This window comes from Primulina tabacum, chromosome 17 (assembly GCF_025594145.1).
Source record: "Primulina tabacum isolate GXHZ01 chromosome 17, ASM2559414v2, whole genome shotgun sequence".
In the NCBI taxonomy this organism is placed as follows: domain Eukaryota; kingdom Viridiplantae; phylum Streptophyta; class Magnoliopsida; order Lamiales; family Gesneriaceae; genus Primulina; species Primulina tabacum.
This window is the reverse complement of record NC_134566.1, coordinates 27,946,169-27,964,579: the sequence shown is the minus strand read 5'-3', so window position 1 is coordinate 27,964,579 and position 18,411 is coordinate 27,946,169. Positions and strand designations below refer to the sequence as shown.

Sequence of the window (18,411 nt, the reverse complement as noted above, 5' to 3'; positions counted from 1 at the left end):
CCATAATTATAGTGAAGTAATTAATAAAGAACGACTTCACAATTATTGAGTTGTAATGAAGTACCTTCTTTCTTTAATTTCGACACAATTTTAATATAATGAATTATTTTGTATTTTATTACTTCATCATTTAGTTTAGTGTTAAAGTAAATAATCATATTTTATTGCAAAAGTGTATATCCACAAGTATATACACAAAACCAAAAGTATATAACCAAAAATATATCTACAAATATATCCACAAAACGAAAAATGTACATCCAAAAGTATATCTTAAAATGCACAATGACACACATGATCCATTTAAGCACCTACATAAGAGTAGACAAATTTGCTTCATTCACTTCTGACTTCATCATATTGATATTGATTGTAATAATGGTTCTTGATTGATCATGCAAACTGAAATGTAAAAAATACAAGATGCATTAGATTAAATTGAGTGACTGAGGGGGGATACTTGTTACAATTTGGGGTAAAACTAGATATGCAGATCAAGTCGTCGAGGTGAAACTCGAAATTAACTTCCAGAGCAAATTTATCGAGATAATCATGCTTGCACCAAATTAACAAACTCAATTTTGATCTTTAGATTGGGTCAACTTCAATCTCAAAATGATTCATTTTTTAACTTCTAGCTGAGATTGGAGTAGGCCTAAATTACTTGAGCTATAGTGCAACATCCAAATTACGATAATGATTCAATTTTCATTCCTTGTGATGCCTAAGCAAAATTGGTATTCTCAAAATGATTACTCATTAAATCTGAAGTTTTTTGGTTTAAGATGACGACTATATCTACTCATCCCTCGGTAGGTTTGTCTTTGTGTAGACAAAAGCCAATGAAGTTATTTTCATACTTCAAACTAGTATCATCAGCTAAGTTTAAGCTGCACCATAAATTGGCAAAAATCTGCTTAACTTTTAACTAATTGTGCTCGAGTTATTAACATAACAACAACCTAAAGAACGAATAAGAACAGTGTACCTGTTATTAGAACACATCCACACAAGTCAAGAGCTCTGAGGCCAGGGCAACCACGTGCTAAACTCTTTACCCCGTCGTCACCAACACGATCACACCATCCAAGAGTCGATGATTGCAAATTATTACAGTTGGATCCAATCGCCTGCACAAAATAGACACACGGAATTCAGAGCCAAATTCAACATCATAAGATGAGTGGGTACAAAATTCAAAATTTATTATACCTTCAAAGCCCTATCAGATGCTGCCTTCACACATCTCAACTCTCAGATAGGTTTGATAAGTGATATGTATAATATACAACTGTTAATTGGAAACAATCTCATTATACTAACGGGGTATCGAAACACGTCCCCGATATTAGATATGCACTAATATATTACTAACGTATTTATGTTCTACAAGCAAAAATCATTCAAACCTCACAGAATCAGCAACAGATTTTCCTACTATCTTTTCTTTTGATATGTGAAACAGAAGGTTGGGAGCAATTTGTGGCGGCCAACATCAATATTTTTAGATTTACATCCTATGCACATGATTTTCACCAGATCTCTTCCCAATATAATGCTCCCAATACCAAAAGGGGCCAGTTAAAATTATCTGAGTTCCTAGATCTCTTACTATCATGGTTCGCTGTAAGAACTGAATGGCTATAAATGCATCTAATATTTATGAAACAAATTCATACTTACAGGTAAATTGCATGACAAAGACTAGACAGAAAAAAGAAGCTGTAAATCAAAAATATTCTTTAAGCCTCATCATAACTTGGCTATTTTAACGTATCCATTTAAATTCTGATAAGTTCTAGACTAGCACAAGGTAAATGAAGATTAACTATGGCCATTTTCAGGATTTAAAAATTTTAGCACTCGCATAAACCGATGACATGAAAATATCATATGTCGGATCCCTGATTATTAAAATTGGATATGAACCAAATAGGAAACATGCATGTAGCATCCAACTCTGGATAATAAAGTAGTAACTTATCTTGAACAAGTGGAGGCATAGAGGATTCAGGTGCCAACAGTAGAAGGGTTTTTGCCATCTAGTTTTAAAAAATACCTGAAGCTCGCTATAATCGAGGAACCAGCCAATACATCACCACTTGTAGACACCATGACATGATCAACCACAAAAGCTACCTTCACAAAATCAGTATAGCCAACAACCCACTGTATTCCCAGCATAATATAAATATTCAATAAGAACATCAAAATACTGCTAAATACCTCTAACCCGAAATTCCTGAAGGCTTTGACTTAGGATCAGCAACCGAGGGAAAATGTGAGTAGATTTGTTATCTTCTTCGATTTACTAGGGCCCAAAAACTTAATAGTCTTTGATCAAACCCTCCATCACCATCCATATTCTAACCATGTTTAAATCAAATATTTATTGATACAATAATTACGACATTTTCGTACTTACAGAGGTGGATTCCAAAATGGCGATTCCTTATCCAGCAATATTCGAATCGAACCTATTCAAGTAGATTCGTCACCCACCCAACATCCGGATTCGGATTTAGATCCAGGAGATTCTCCTTGCATAGTTTCTCGAACATCTTGGCCCTCAAATCCCTAACAGATTCGACTCTCTGCATCACCGGAAGTGCCCCCTCCCATGCGTCAAAATAGCTAATCTCAGTTCGGGTCAAGATCTGTTGACAAGAATATTAAATGAGGGGTTGGCATATTTGAATTGAATTGGCATCAGTCACGTGGGAATAAATGAGAAGACGCGTGGTTGGAATTCAATAATTCAGACGGAATTTGAATACGCGCTTTTAACGCGTATTCACACGGTCAAGAGGCTCTATAAATAGAGCTCCCCCCTTCATTCTGAAATTATCCCTTCTTCGAGTTTTCTATCATCTTATAAGCATTTGAATGCTTAGTTCTATAATATTTGTGAGGTGTTTTGTTCTCCTGTATTAAGAGAGTGTGTGTTCTCTTTGGAAACACAGTGAGTGAGTTGTACACCACAAAATATTATAGTGGAATTCTTTTCATCTTGCCCGTGGTTTTTACCCTAATAATTTTTAGGGGTTTTCCACGTAAATCTCGGTGTACAATTTATTCTTTATTTTCGGATTTTATTATCTCAAATTTCGCACGTGGGACCAACAAGTGGTATCAGAGCCTTGGTTTAAAATTTCTTAAAATTCTAAGTATGCTCTGTGGTTGCAGCCTAGACTGATCTTCCACATCAGAAAAGATTTTTTGAGATTTTTTATTTAAGGCGAGATTAATTTTGTCCAGTCTACTAAATTGTTGTAGACATAATGGCGGGAAGGTATGAGATAACAAAGTTCAACGGGAGCAATTTTATGCTGTGGAAAATAAAGATACAAGCAGTTTTAAGAAAGAAAATTGCTTGGCGGCTATTGGAGATAGACCGGTGGAGATTGCGGATGATGGAAAGTGGAATGAGATGAATGATAATGCTGTTGCTAATTTACACTTAGCTATAGCTGACGAAGTTTTGTCAAGTATCTCTGAGATAAAAACAGCCAAAGTTATCTGGGATACTCTGACAAAGATGTACGAGGTCAAGTCGCTACACAACATGATTTTCCTAAAGAGAAGGCTTTATACTCTTCGGATGGCGGAATTTTCATCGATGACCGACCATATCAACACACTCAATACTCTATTTGCCCAACTCACTTCCATGGGGCATAAAATAGGGGAAAATGAACGTGCGGAGCTTCTAGTTCAAAGTCTACCAGATTTATATGATCAACTTATCATCAACATAACCAACAATATTCTTATGGGCTTTCTAAGATTCGACGATGTCTTAACTGTGATTCTCGGAGAAGAAAGCTGGCGCAAGAATAAGGAAAATAGGTTGGTAACCTCGAAGCAGGCAGAGGCGTTACCGATGATAAGAGGAAGATTTATGGACCGTGATTCCAATGGGAGCCAAAGGCGAGGTAGATCAAAGTCAAGAAGTAAGAAGAAAAATATTTACTACTTTAAATGTGGCGGTAAAGGGCACTTCAAGAGAGAGTGTACGAATATCGATAAAAGTTCTCAAGGAAATGTGGCCAGTACTTCAGGCAGTGGTGAAATATTATTCAGCGAAGCAGCAACTGTTGCAGAAGGCAGACACAAATTTTGTGACACATGGATTATGGATTCAGGAACGACGTGACATATGATGTCTCGGAGAGAATGGTTTGATCATTATGAACCAGTCTCAGGAGGATCTGTATTCATGAGAAATGATCATGCCTTGGAAATCGCTGGGATCGGTACTATCAAAATTAAAATGTTTGATGGCACCATTCGCACCATACAGGAGGTACGACATGTGAAAGGACTGACGAAGAATCTTTGGTCCTTGGGGCAATTGGATGACATCGGGTGCAAAACTCGTATCGAGAACGGGATCATGAAAATTGTGAAGGGCGCGCTTGTGGTTATGAAGACGGAAAAGGTTGCTGCAAATCTGTATGTACTTTTGGGAGATACACACAAAGAGGCAGAACTAGCTGTTGCATCAATTGGTTCAGGAGAAGAATTAACAGTGTTATGGCATAGAAAGCTCGGGCACATGTCAGAACGGGGGTTGAAAATTCTCTCAGAACGGAAGCTGCTGCCGGGACTTACAAAAGTGTCACTACCCTTTTGTGAGCACTGTGTTACCAGTAAACAACACATATTAAAGTTTTGCATTTCTAGTGCCAGGAGCAAAAGCATATTGGAGCTGATTCATTCGGATGTTTGGCAAGCACCAGTTGTATCCCTAGGAGGAGCGAAATACTTTGTCTCGTTTATTGATGATTTCTCTAGGAGATGTTGGGTGTATTCAATCAAGAATAAATCAGATATTTTCCAAGTCTTCAAAGAATTCAAAGCGCGGGTTGAACTTGATTCTGAAAAGAAAATCAAGTGTTTGAGGACTGACAATGGAGGAGAATATACCAGTGATGAGTTTGATGCATATTGTCAACATGAGGGCATCAAGAGACAATTCACAATGGCTTACACACCTCAACAGAATGGAGTGGCGGAGCGGATGAACAGAACCTTGTTGGACAGAACAAGAGCTATGTTGAGGACTGCAGGTCTAGAAAAGTCATTTTGGGCGGAAGCAGTCAAAACCGCTTGTTATAAATCGTTCTCCTTCAGTGGCGATTGATCTGAAGACTCCGATGGAGATGTGGACCGGGAAGCCGACAGATTATTCTCATTTGCATACATTTGGAAGTCCGGTGTACGTTCTGTACAATGAACAAGAAAGATCAAAGTTGGATTCGAAATCCAGAAAATGTATCTTCTTGGGTTATGCTGATGGAGTAAAGGGGTTTCGCTTGTGGGATCCTACTGTTCACAAGCTTGTCATCAGCAGGGATGTTATCTTCGAGGAAGATAAAGTAAAGGGAGACAAAGGCACACTGAATTCAGAAACTACTATATTTCAGGTGGAAAATAAGACGGACGAAGGTCAAGTTTCTTGTGAAGCAGTACCAGAGCACGAAGAACAAGAGCATGTTGAGTCTGAGGTTTCCAATGTGAGGCAGTCAACTCGAGACAGAAGACCACCAGGTTGGCTTTCAGATTATGTCACTGAAAGCAACATTGCATATTGTCTATTATCAGAGGATGGTGAGCCATCGAGTTTCCACGAGGCTACTCAAAGCTCGGATGTATCCTTGTGGATGATAGCAATGCAAGAAGAGTTGGAGGCATTAGACAGGAATAAAACTTGGGATCTTGTTACACTACCACGAGGTAGGAAAGCCATTGGAAACAGATGAGTCTATAAGATCAAGCATCATGGCAATAACCAAGTGGAGCGGTATCGTGCTAGATTGGTGGTAAAAGGGTATGCTCAGAAAGAAGGCATTGACTTCAATGAGATATTTTCTCCCGTGGTTCGGCTTACAACAGTCAGAGTGGTGTTGGCATTGTGTGTGGTGTTTGACCTACATCTAGAACAGCTAGATATGAAAATGGCGTTTCTTCATGGAGATCCTGAAGAAGAAATCTATATGCTCCAGCCAGAAGGTTTTGCGAAAAAAGGCAAAGAGAACTTGGTTTGCAGGTTGAAGAAATCTCTGTATGGTTTCAAACAGGCGCCGAGGTATTGGTACAAGATATTTGATTCCTATATCATGAGCCTTGGATACAACAGACTGAGTGCAGATCCTTGTACGTATTTCAAGAGGTCTGGTGATGATTATATCATTTTGCTGTTGTATGTGGACGACATGTTGGTAGCAGGCCCCAACAAAGATCATGTCCAAGGATTGAAGGCACAGTTGGCTAGGGAATTTGATATGAAGGACTTGGGACCAGCAAACAAGATTCTAGGAATGCAAGTTCACCGAGATAGAAGTAACAAAAAGATTTGACTTTCCCAGAAAAATTATTTGAAGAAAATCTTGCAACGCTTCAACATGCAAGATAATAAGCCAATTTCGACCCCTCTTCCTGTTAACTTAGAGTTATCCTCCTAGATGTGTCCTAGCAGTGAAGCAGAGAGGATGGAGATGTCTTGAGTACCATATGCATCAGCAGTGGGAAGTTTGATGTTCGCCATGATATGTACAAGACCGGACATTGCTCAAGCAGTGGGAGCAGTTAGTCGGTATATGGCGAATCCTGGACGAGAGCATTGGAGCACTGTTAAGAGGATCCTGATATACATTAAGGGTACCTCGAATGCTGCATTATGTTATGGAGGATCGGATTTTACACTCAGGGGCTATGTCGATTCAGATTATGCAGGTGATCCTGATAAGAGAAAATCTACTACTGGTTATGTGTTTACACTTGCAGGGGGAGCAGTAAGCTGGGTTTCAAAACTGCAAACAGTTGTGGCGTTATCTACAACGGAGGCAGAATATATGGCAGCCACTCAAGCTTGCAAGGAGGCAATATGGATTTAAAGGTTATTGGAGGAGATCGGGCACAAACAAGAGAAAGTATATTTGTTTTGTGACAGTCAGAGTGCCTTGCATATCGCAAGGAATCCAGCTTTTCATTCCATGACGAAACACATTGGAGTCCAATTTCACTTTGTACGAGAAGTAATAGAAGAAGGAAGCGTGGATATGCAGAAGATCCATACGAAGGACAATATGGCTAATTTTCTGACCAAGCCAGTGAACACTGATAAGTTTGAGTGGTGTAGATCCTCAAGTGGCCTAGCGGAAACGTAAGCAGCAAGGAATGACAAGATTGAAAGGATGTGTGGAGATGTGTTTGATTCTCAATCAAATCTCCAAGTGGGAGAAATGTCGACAAGAATATTAAATGAGGGGTTGGCATATTTGAATTGAATTGGCATCAGTCACGTGGGAATAAATGAGAAGACGCGTGGTTGGAATTCAATAATTCAGACGGAATTTGAATACGCATTTTTAACGCGTATTCACACGGTCAAGAGGCTCTATAAATAGAGCTCCCCCTTTCATTCTGAAATTATCCCTTCTTCGAGTTTTCTCTCATCTTATAAGCATTTGAGTGCTTAGTTCTATAATATTTGTGAGGTGTTTTGTTCTCCTGTATTAAGAGAGTGTGTGTTCTCTTTGGAAACACAGTGAGTGAGTTGTACACCACAAAATATTATAGTGGAATTCTTTTCATCTTGCCCGTGGTTTTTACCCTAATAATTTTTAGGGGTTTTCCACGTAAATCTCGGTGTCCAATTTATTCTTTATTTTCGGGTTTTATTATCTCAAATTCCGCACGTGGGACCAACAAGATCTAGGTTGGAGTCGTTGGGAGGCTGAAGTTCTCGGATCGTGTCAAGTGCGTCCTCGAAGAAGAATTTCCACCCATCCATGAATGAGGCATGGACTTCACTTTTCTCAACTACAGCTGGCGCATGGAAGACATCATATCGTTGACCGAGATGCTCATCGGAGACATCAAGGGCGACTCGGCCAGCTTCTGCTGCTTCGCAACAGTGATATTGCAATTCTTGTTGATGGCGTAGTAGAGGCCGTAATCGGGAATTGTATCGGAGAAGCACTGGTCAATTTCGGAGGAGTCAAAGCCAAAACAGAGCTCTATGCAGGCGGCAACGCGGCTTGAAGAGAAAGGGAGAAGGGGCGACAGGTTTGGGATTTGGGATGTATGTGTATGTATTGTGTGTATATAGGCGCTATAATTTAAAAGTTTTGGGGATTAAAAGTTAATTATCGATTCATTTTTTACAAACTAATTAAGAAAAATTAAAAATTAAGTATGATTATTTTTTTACTTCAATTAATATAAATTTTAAAATTTTTTTTAACTTTTTACTTCATCAAAACTACTCTGTCGAAGTAAAATATTACAAAAAATTAGAAGTGAAGCTCGTGTTTTTTAAATTTTGAAGTAAAATATAATGTTTTATTTCGCCGATATTATTACCGAAGTTGAACGATATATACTACTTCATCATTAATAATCGCCGAAGTAATCAGTGGCGAAGTAAAAACCAAAAATTCTACTAGTGTTTGTTTCATATTTTCCCCGTAAATTGTATTGATCTAACGGAAGAAAATTTTGTATAAAAAAAAGGAGTAAATTACATTCGTGATCATTGTAAAATTTTATTAATGCTGAAAATGGAAGATATGAAGGGAACTTTCTCAGAGTTTCAAAACATGGATTATACAACGACTATTGGAACACAGGCCACGAAATATTAGTGCAAATTTCTTGAATTTTGAGGAACTGGATAGACTTTGAGGATGGAACATGGGATGGAAAGATCGAAGTGGATGGGCAAAACAAAATTTCTTTTCTGAGTGAACTGAACCGATCGAATTTTTTTACCAAAACCGAAGATAATTTTTTTTAAAAAAATATATATATAACCTAGAGTCATTCACTAACAAACTTCGTATAAACAAAGATTAGACAAATATCAAAGTGCGAAATCAATTCAATATGATAGGCAAATAAAAAAAATTTAAAGTCCATTGTGATTTATTCGACTTTTCTATGAAAGTAACCAAAAACAAACAAAATAAACCAAAGTAATCGAGTTATCCTAATCAAATTTCTGAATTACTTCGACTTGATTGATAATTTCGGTTAATCTATAAAAGTCCATGATCCTCAAATAATAAAAAACTAAATACAAGAAACACAAAATACAAATCATATACATTAAAACTTCAATAAATTAATACTCGATAAATTAATAACCTCTTTAAAATAATATTTTTTCCAGTTCCGACTTGAGTTAATTTTATAAATTAATATTTTGATTATTTAATAAAATAATAATTTATTGGAAAAACATTTCTTTTATGGTGGGTTCGTTCTCCCAAAAAATATTGGTATTTTTAATTTATTTTTATTGGTAAAATGGTTAATCTTCAAAAGCGTAGCTACATAGTTATTATTTAAAAAATTAATAGAGCAAAGGAATGTTCACAAGTCTGATCTCAAAGTAACCTAGCTTTAGTTGACATTCAAGTTATTTCCAAAAATAGAAACACTAAAATTGATTTTAAATCGAAATAAATATAAATAATTGCATCTCTACGCAAAAACATAGGTCAAATGCAAAGATAATAATGTCTCCATTAATGGCCATTTTGTGAGCAATGATGTTGCTTAAATGGAGAAATTGAAACTCAAATGAAAAAGCAAAATTATATTAAAATTTTAATTTAATAAATTAAAACTCAAATTAAACAGCACGTACGACATATTAATTTTCTTAATGCAGATACCTAAAATATGATTTTTTTTTTTTGAAAAAAATGCATACAATATCAATTTTAGACTGAAATTAAAGGATGTATAATATATAAAGAATATTGAAATTATGCGTAAATTATAAGGGTGTGCGTGGTTAATTTCAATGGTGTTCTCTAAGAAAGCAAACCTATGAAAGTTTGGTGAGACCTAATGTAGCTAAACTTGGAATTGAATTAGAGTGGCACAATATTAACCACCAATGTCTCTCTCATATCATAAATTATTTCACAAAAACATGTCTCAGTTTTGTGAGACAGATCTTTTATTCTGGTAATCAATAAAAATATATATTACTTGATATGTTCAAAGTGTTACTTATTATTGTAAACATGTGTAGAGTTAACACATATCACGGATAACCGTCTCACAAGAGACATAATAAAATTATTTTGTTAATTCTTGCAAACTAGGGTTTGGACTTTGGGGGTGATTATTCCCATATACAAGAGGAAATGTGTGCCTTGATGCTTGTAATCGGGAAAATTGTGTCAACGTCTCCTGTGAAAATGAAAAATAAAAGATTGAAAAACCAATGAATAAAACTAATTTCATTTAAAACTTTGTGTTTTTAAAAATCGGACATAAAATCCTTCGCACATGAGGTAATTAGGTAAACCTGTTTGGTTTTTACGGACACAAAGGTTAAATGTGAAGTAATGTTTGAAAACACATATGTATAAAAGCTTATTATTTTTATGAAGGGGTTTTTTGATTTTAAAATTTGAAACGATAAAATCCGAAGCTAATCATTTTGATTCTAAAAAAAAAAAAAATTGCTAAAGAAACCTCTAAAAAATTTAAGGGAAAATATGAGACAACTAGATTGTAAATATGTCTCTAGAATATGGAGCATTAACCATTCCCCATTTTTAAAATTATAACTTAGATTGAGTGATACACCTATGTATACACACACATGTATATATAATACGAGCGCACACGCACACATATATGCATATATGTGTGCGTGTGTGCGCGCGCGCGCATATGTAGCCATAATCTCTCCACTTGGATTTGATTTTTGGCCTAAAAATAAGCATATTCACATGGAATTCTTAGTTCCGTGTGGAGTCAGGGTGTCTACTCCACATTCCCATGTGCCATGCATTTGTGAATAAATAATAATCTCGTCAAATTTTTTAGATTTTGGATCATAAATTGACTTCATAGTTCATATAAACCAAAATTCTGTTGGATTTATATTAGCTAGAGAAATTTTTTTAAGGCTAATTTGAATTTCTTTTAGATAGAATATCTTCTATATTGGTATAAATTTGTCGAATACGTGTACCAAACATGTGCCTTTGTCAAATAAGTGTACCAAACATGTGCGATATAGACCAGAGTGGGAGATGATATTTATGGTTATTTATATTTGTTTTTTTGCTATTTTGTTCGTACACGTTGTCAAATTTCAGTTTTGTTCAGGTATCTTTCAATTTTTGGTATTTAATATTTTTTAATCATTTTGCTTATTTAACACTATATACATCAGCGATATTTCGGTGTCACATTATTTCTGCATCAGTGACACATCGAAAATTGGACTAAAATTGTAATCAAAACAACTATAGGAGCTAAAACTAAAATTTGACTCAAAAGATTATTAAAATCACAAAAGGAAAATTTATAGGACTAAAATACAAATTTTCTAACCGAAGGCATCTGGAATATATAAAATTGAATCCACTTAATGTAAATTGTCAATTTTGAATGATTTTTTTAACCATGTTCACTTTGGACGAAAAAGTACTACTTTTGTGTGAGATATGAACAAAACTCACACTTTGTCACAAGTACGGTGTTGATATGTTTTGAATTTTAATTATGTAATTTGTAAAAATTTGGTTTTCATCTAGTAATTTTATTTTATTTTTGGTTTTGATCATTTTTTGCTAAACTCGTCGAATATTGATTATTGTTATAGATTCTCACTTACACGGCTAACATGATGCAAATGAAGCTCATATTAGACACATTAAACTTCATTTAAGCAAAAATAAAAGAAAATTAAATTAAAACAACATTTGATATATCAGAATGAGGGGACAAAATTTTTCATTTTGCTTAAGTAGATTTTAATATATGTTTTATTATCACTACATGAGCCACGTAGGAGATCATCGATGACAATTCAACAATATTTGTTAGATCCAATTATTGACAAAAAATAACCAAATTACTACTCTAAAAAAACAAGCTTGCGACGGTCAAATTCGCCACTAATTTAGTTAACGACGGTTTTGACCGCCGTCACTATATCGATCGTCGTTGACCATTAACGACGGTTAACAATTCCGTCACTATAATTTTTTAAACACCGTCATTAAGTGTTTAAAAGCCCTTCACTAAATTAGAGTTTTTTTGTAGTGTTAGATGAAAACAAAATTTTGATAAATTATATGACTAAAAATCCAAAACATGTCGATTTGCCTAACTAGAATCTTAATTTTCCAATATATATATATATATATATATATATATATATGTGTGTGTGTGTGTGTGCGCGAGCGCGGGGCGTGAGTAAATTAGCCTTTTTTGACTTCTGAATAATAATAATTTAAAAAAATCGACACATGGATTCATAATCTCGATTCGAATTTCATTTCCTTGTTCCTTAGCTCTAATAGGATCTCTATTTTGTTAATTATAGAATTTTCATTGTTAATAAAGCTTTCTGGATTTGGTTTTCTATCTTTTCGTGTTATAAATATGTACGCAATTTTGATTAATAAAATATTTAAGTTCTGATAAAACAACTATCTTGAGTGTTGCTTTTTTTCCATTTAAATCAAGATATAAAAAATTCTTTGCTTCCACTATAGTAACTTAATTTAAAATTTTAATGAAAATTTTCAAAACGATCATATAAATTGACATATTTTAGGTTTTGGTCGTCTGCATAATTAAAATTGAGTTTTTCTTTGTAAATTTATATTTTTGAGCTTTAGGTCCTATTACATTTGACTTTTAGCGTGTTGTTAGCCACATTAGAATTTTCTGACGTCATGTCAACTTTTTGAGTAAATAGTATTAAAATTTTTTAAAAGATTAAGTTGCAAGATAAAACTAGTTTTAACTATTTAAATGACCAAAATAAAAAATATGGTTATTTTAATTTCTGCAAAAATTAAGCAAGATGCATAGCAGAAAGAACTGAAATTAAATATATTATAGGTGTATGTTTGAAGTTGCGATAGTAAATAGATGCAATAATTTATGGTGCACTTGAAAAGATGAATTTGAAATTTACGAGTTCCTATTAGTTTTATTATTTACAATAAAACAATAGATTAAATCATAAATTCATATACATTAATAATACAAATTAAAATGAATTTGTAATGAGATAATTATTGATTAACTTGAAATTCATCCATGTTAACATTAAATACAATATAAATATGTAAAAGGTAGATTTGAACTTTACGATATTTCTTATTTAAAAGACAAAAATTTATTAATTCAAGCGCAACTTGTTGCTGGAAATTTGAATTAAATTTAAATTTTAAATAAAAATTATGGCTCATGAATGTGAGAATATTTTTTGTTTTCCACATTCTTGAGTTAATTGAAGACTTTTGGCTATTCATATTGAGTTAATTGAAAGATTATTTGAGTTAATTAATCTTGCTGATTTTTAGTGTGCATTTTGGAGGTTAAAAATAGTGTGTCAATTTTCTCAATTCATATACAAATAAATATGTTTTTTTACCAAAATACTCAGGATCATACTCAAGCATTTTCTTGCATTTCAAATTGTTAGTTTTTCATTTGATCTACGTTAAGTTTGGTGATAAAGTGAAGGTACGTTTTCAGTTCGCCGTTATTTTATTTTGTGCTAAGTTGTTGTATAGTTTTGTCTTTGTATAATCGGAAATAGTTGTTCGTTCTGATCCTCAAAGCACTTTCGGAGGGAAAAAATTTGTTTTAAAGAAACTGTACTTCGTACAGATCTCAGTTTGATTTACGTGTTTCCTATTGTTTTACATACTCAATATTTTTATTTCAAATAGCATATTGCTTTTGTTTAGTACTCTTTTTGTATCTATATGATCTTGATTTCCTTTATTGATCTATAATTGTTGTTTACATCCTTCAAATTTTAGCATTTTGTCCAACAATCTTAAAACAGATTTTGTCATACTCATTACGTTATTTGTTGAAGGCATGGCTAGTTATTCAAATGACTCGAGTATTCCGAAGATTACTCCCACAGTTATGAAAGTCAATGTTGATGTGCCTGTGATCCATGCTGATAAGCCAAAGAAATTCTACGGCTCCAATTTCAAAAGGTGGCAATATAAGATGTTCTTCTATCTCATCATCTTGAATCTATCAAGGTTCCTCACCGAGGATACTCCCAAATTAGCTGAGGTTGACGGAGATGTGCACACTGCTAGTGCTATTGATGCATGACACAATTCAGATTTCTTGTGTAGAAATTACATAATGAATGGTTTGACTAATTCTCTATACAATGTGTATACTGAAAAGAAGACGACTCGAGAATTTTGGGAGATTGTGGATTCGAAATACAAAAACTAAAATGTGTAGGCCAAAAAATTTATTGTTGGTTGATTCTTTTACTACAAGATGGTTGACTCCAAAATGACGACAATCAAGTTCAGGAGTTCCACGTGATCCTGCATGATATTCACGTGGAGGGCATGGTGATGAGTGAAACCTTCCAAGTTGAGGCTATCATTGAAAATTTGCCTCCGACTTCGGATTATTTAAAGAATTATCTGAAGAACAAACGAAATGAAGAAATCCTTGCTGCCAATATTTTTGAGTGTGTGAGTGTCTTGCCAAGATAGCAATACCCACTCCGAAGAAGGTAAAGATATGATAAAAAATTATGATTTTATTTTCAATGGAAAAGAACAAAAATTTAACCATGAGGTAGAACCTAGATGTACTAAGAGAGATAGAACATAGAATCTTTTGGTCCGGATTTTATTAGAGGTGGTCGGTACAGTATACCGTACCGAAATTTCGGATATCGTATGTCGTACCGAAAATACCGATTTGAGAGAAGAATGATACTATTATCGTACCGACTTTTCGGTATGCTGAATTTTCAATACACTATCGGTAAAATATCGTCATAGCGAAAGTATGTATAAAAAATTCATTCTCTTGTAATTTCAAGGCCAGTGATCACCAATACTAAACAAATCCCTCAATACAGTCAAAGAGACCAGGAAAGATATACAAAAAAAATCCATCAAGGCAATAAATACCAACCGCAACATGTGTCTGGAGATCCAAGACATCAATGAACATCAATAAACTTCAACCGCAACATATGCGACTTCTTCATCCGCTATTTTTGCAACAATGTCTGATGTTCTGTAATTTCTGAAGCCTGTCAGCTTTTTAATAAGTCGAGGCCCCAACATCCAGTCCTCTAGCTAGCTCTAAGGTTAGACGACAGAAATAAAACTTCTCAACAATTTTTCTCAACTTTGAGTCGAGTTGCTTAACTGAACTTTGATTTGGACTATTCCAACATGATGAATCTAAACAGAAGTTAAATTCTTTATTTTGGTACGGTATCGATATATATCGTTTTATACAAAAAAAATATCTTATATTTTTTAAAATTTTAACTTTATTATTTAAAAATATTATATATTTTTAATTTATATATATTATTTTGGTATTTCGGTATATACCAATAATTTCAAATTACATACCGTTACCGTATCGAATATTTCGGTATACCAAAAATTTAGATAAATTCAGTATTTTTCGGTACGGTATACCAAAAATTCGGTATTTTTTTCACCCCTAGATTTCATCACTTTCATGATGGAAAGTGAACCTCGAATTTTCAAAAAAACAGTGAATTCATCTTAGGGGCCTCAATGGAAATAAGCTATCAATTCCGAAATAGAATCCATTTTACAAAATCATACATGGTAATTAATTAATGGATCTTCCTATAGGAAGCAAACTACTAGGCAGCAAATAGATTTTCAAATGAAAAATGAAATCAGATGGAACCATAGATAAAGTAAAAAATCAGATTGGTAATCAAAGGTTACCATCAACATGAAGGGCTCGATGACTTTGACATTTATTCTCCTGTAACGAGAATAACTTCTATTCGTGTGACACTTGTGAGTGTCACCTTGCGGAATCTTGAATTACACAAAATGAATGTAAAGACAACTTTTCTAAATTCAGATTTAGAAAATGAAATTTACATGGAACAACCTGATAATTTTTTGCACCCGAGCAAGAAAACAAGGTTTGTAAATTGGTAAGGTCTCGGTATGGCTTGAAGCAAGTACAAAAGCAATTACATGAAAATTTTGATAAAGTCATAATACCAAATGGATTTAAATTCACTTAATGCGACAAATATGTATATGTAATGGACACTAAAAATGGTTTTCATTTATGTCTTTACATAGATGACATGTAAATGACATGCTTATCATTAGTAGAAATGATAAAATGATTAAATACATCAAATATATGTTAAACTCAAGATTCGACGTGAAAGATTTTGGCTTAGTCGATGTGATCTTTGGAATTAAAATTCATAGAACATAGAAGACTAGTTCTAAGTCAGTGATATTATGTGGACAAAATCCTTGAGAAATTCAATAAGGATGACTATGTTTTGGCTAGAACCTCAATAGATTCAAGTCAACATCTATCAAAGAATCGAGGTAAGAGTATATCTCAATTAGAATACTCTCATGTCATTGGAAGTCTGATGTACTTAATGAGTTGTACAAGACTAAACATAGATTATTCAGTAAGCAAATTGAGTAGATTCAAGAGTAATTCAGGCGTTGAACGCTAGAAAACAATTATCATTTTGCTAAGGTACACCATGGACTGCACTATACCAGATATCTCACTGTTATTGAAGGCTACAATGACGCAAACTGGATATCTGACATGCAAAACTCAAATTTACAAGTATATTTGTATTCAATTTAGGAAGTGCAACAATTGCTTGAAAATATTCTAACAAACTATAATTGTCAGATCTATGATATAATCTGAGTTTATAGCTCTTGAGAAATGTGATGAAGAGGATGAATGACTGCGTCAATTCTTGGAAGGTGTTCCATGATGGGAAAAACATGTGCTGGATACATGTATACATTGCGATAGTCAATAAGCGAATGTATGAGCACAAAACAATATGTATAATAGTATGGCTAGACAAATACGTCATAGACACAATACCATTAGACAACTACTCTCAACTGGAGTTATCTCTATTGACTATATAAAGTCAAATAATAATATAATGGATCTGCTAACCAAAGGGTTAAACAGAGAGTTAGCAGTGAAATCGTCAAAGGGAATAGAGCATAAACCTATAAAATAAATTGGTGCGAAGGAAAATCCAACCTATGCTGATTGGAGATCCCTAGAAGTAGGTTTAATGAGACGACCTAATCGTACTGATTTGGTGGATCATTGTGGGAGTTATCCCCAGTCCATTTTTTATTATAAACATTCATTCTTATTATGGAACAACGAATGTTGAGGATAAGCATACGACTTTAATGTTTCTGATGGAAAGTAATAAAGAATCACCTATATGAGAGAGAAGTGGGACTACTTCGAAAGAATTGTTACACTCAATTCTAGACCCTCTTGCAGAATCAGATATGTGTTTATGGCAAAAAAACGAACACAAAAATGAGAAAAAAATTGTATCATGGAGATTTCTAAGTGAAGTTTATCTTAATTTACATTAACGACATAACAGTTCAAAGACATCATGTCTATTAGTTAGCTGGTAGAAAAAAATATATTTCACAACATAAGGTTCAAATAGTAACTCCTACCTATCTTATGCAGGATTCAGTCGTAGAACTTTACCACCAATATTTGTATCAATTTTCATTCATGTGGGGAATTGCTTAAAATTTGAATTAAATTTAAAGTTTGAATAAAAATAATGGCTCATAAATGTGGGATTGTCTTTTGGATTTCCACGTTATTGAGTTAGTTGTGGCTCATAATTATAGATGTGCCTTTTGATTTTCCACATTCTTGAGTTAATTGAAAAATTTTGACTTTTCATATTCTGGATTTAAAAGTTAACTAATCTTGCATGATGTGCATTTTGGAGTTTATAAATACTGTGTTCATTTCCTCAATCCATGTATATATAAATATATTTTTCACAAATACACTCAAAATCTCACTCAAGCATTCTCTTGCATTTCATATTGTGAGCTTTTCATTTGACATCTGTTGGTGATAAATTGGATGTAAGTTTCCAGTTCGCTAGTGTAGTTACTTTGTGCTAAGTTGTTGCATGGCTTTGTCCTTTTATCCGTGGAAACTGTTGTCCATCCTGATCTTCGAAGCACCTTCGGAGGAGACAAATCTTTTTAAGAAAATCGTACTTCGTACCTCGGTTTGATTTATTGGTTTCCTATTATTTTACATACTCGATATTTATATTTCCAATAACATACTGCTTCTTTTTAGTTTTCTGTATGTATCTATATGATCCTATTTTCGTTTAATGCTCTATAATTGTTGTTTTCATATTTTTGTTTCCATATTTCGAATTTTAACATTGTGGCTAACACCTGATAACCTCGTTTAACTCGAAATTTTTTAAAAACCCAGCTCAGAGACGCAAACCACAAATTTTTATCGAGCTGAAAATTGTATTTAAAAAGTTGGATATTTTAAACTGGGCTG

General features: G+C 33.9%; 1 long non-coding RNA gene across 1 annotated transcript; it reads right to left on the bottom strand.

Annotated features, from left to right (window-relative positions):
- Positions 1–221: 221 nt before the first annotated feature.
- On the bottom strand, positions 222–1,458 carry LOC142531316 (uncharacterized). The gene is made up of 3 exons (XR_012816258.1): positions 1,213–1,458; positions 989–1,130; positions 222–402 (listed from the first exon to the last, which is right to left on the bottom strand). It is a non-coding gene; the product is annotated as an uncharacterized LOC142531316 (long non-coding RNA).
- Between the last annotated feature and the right edge of the window lie 16,953 nt (positions 1,459–18,411).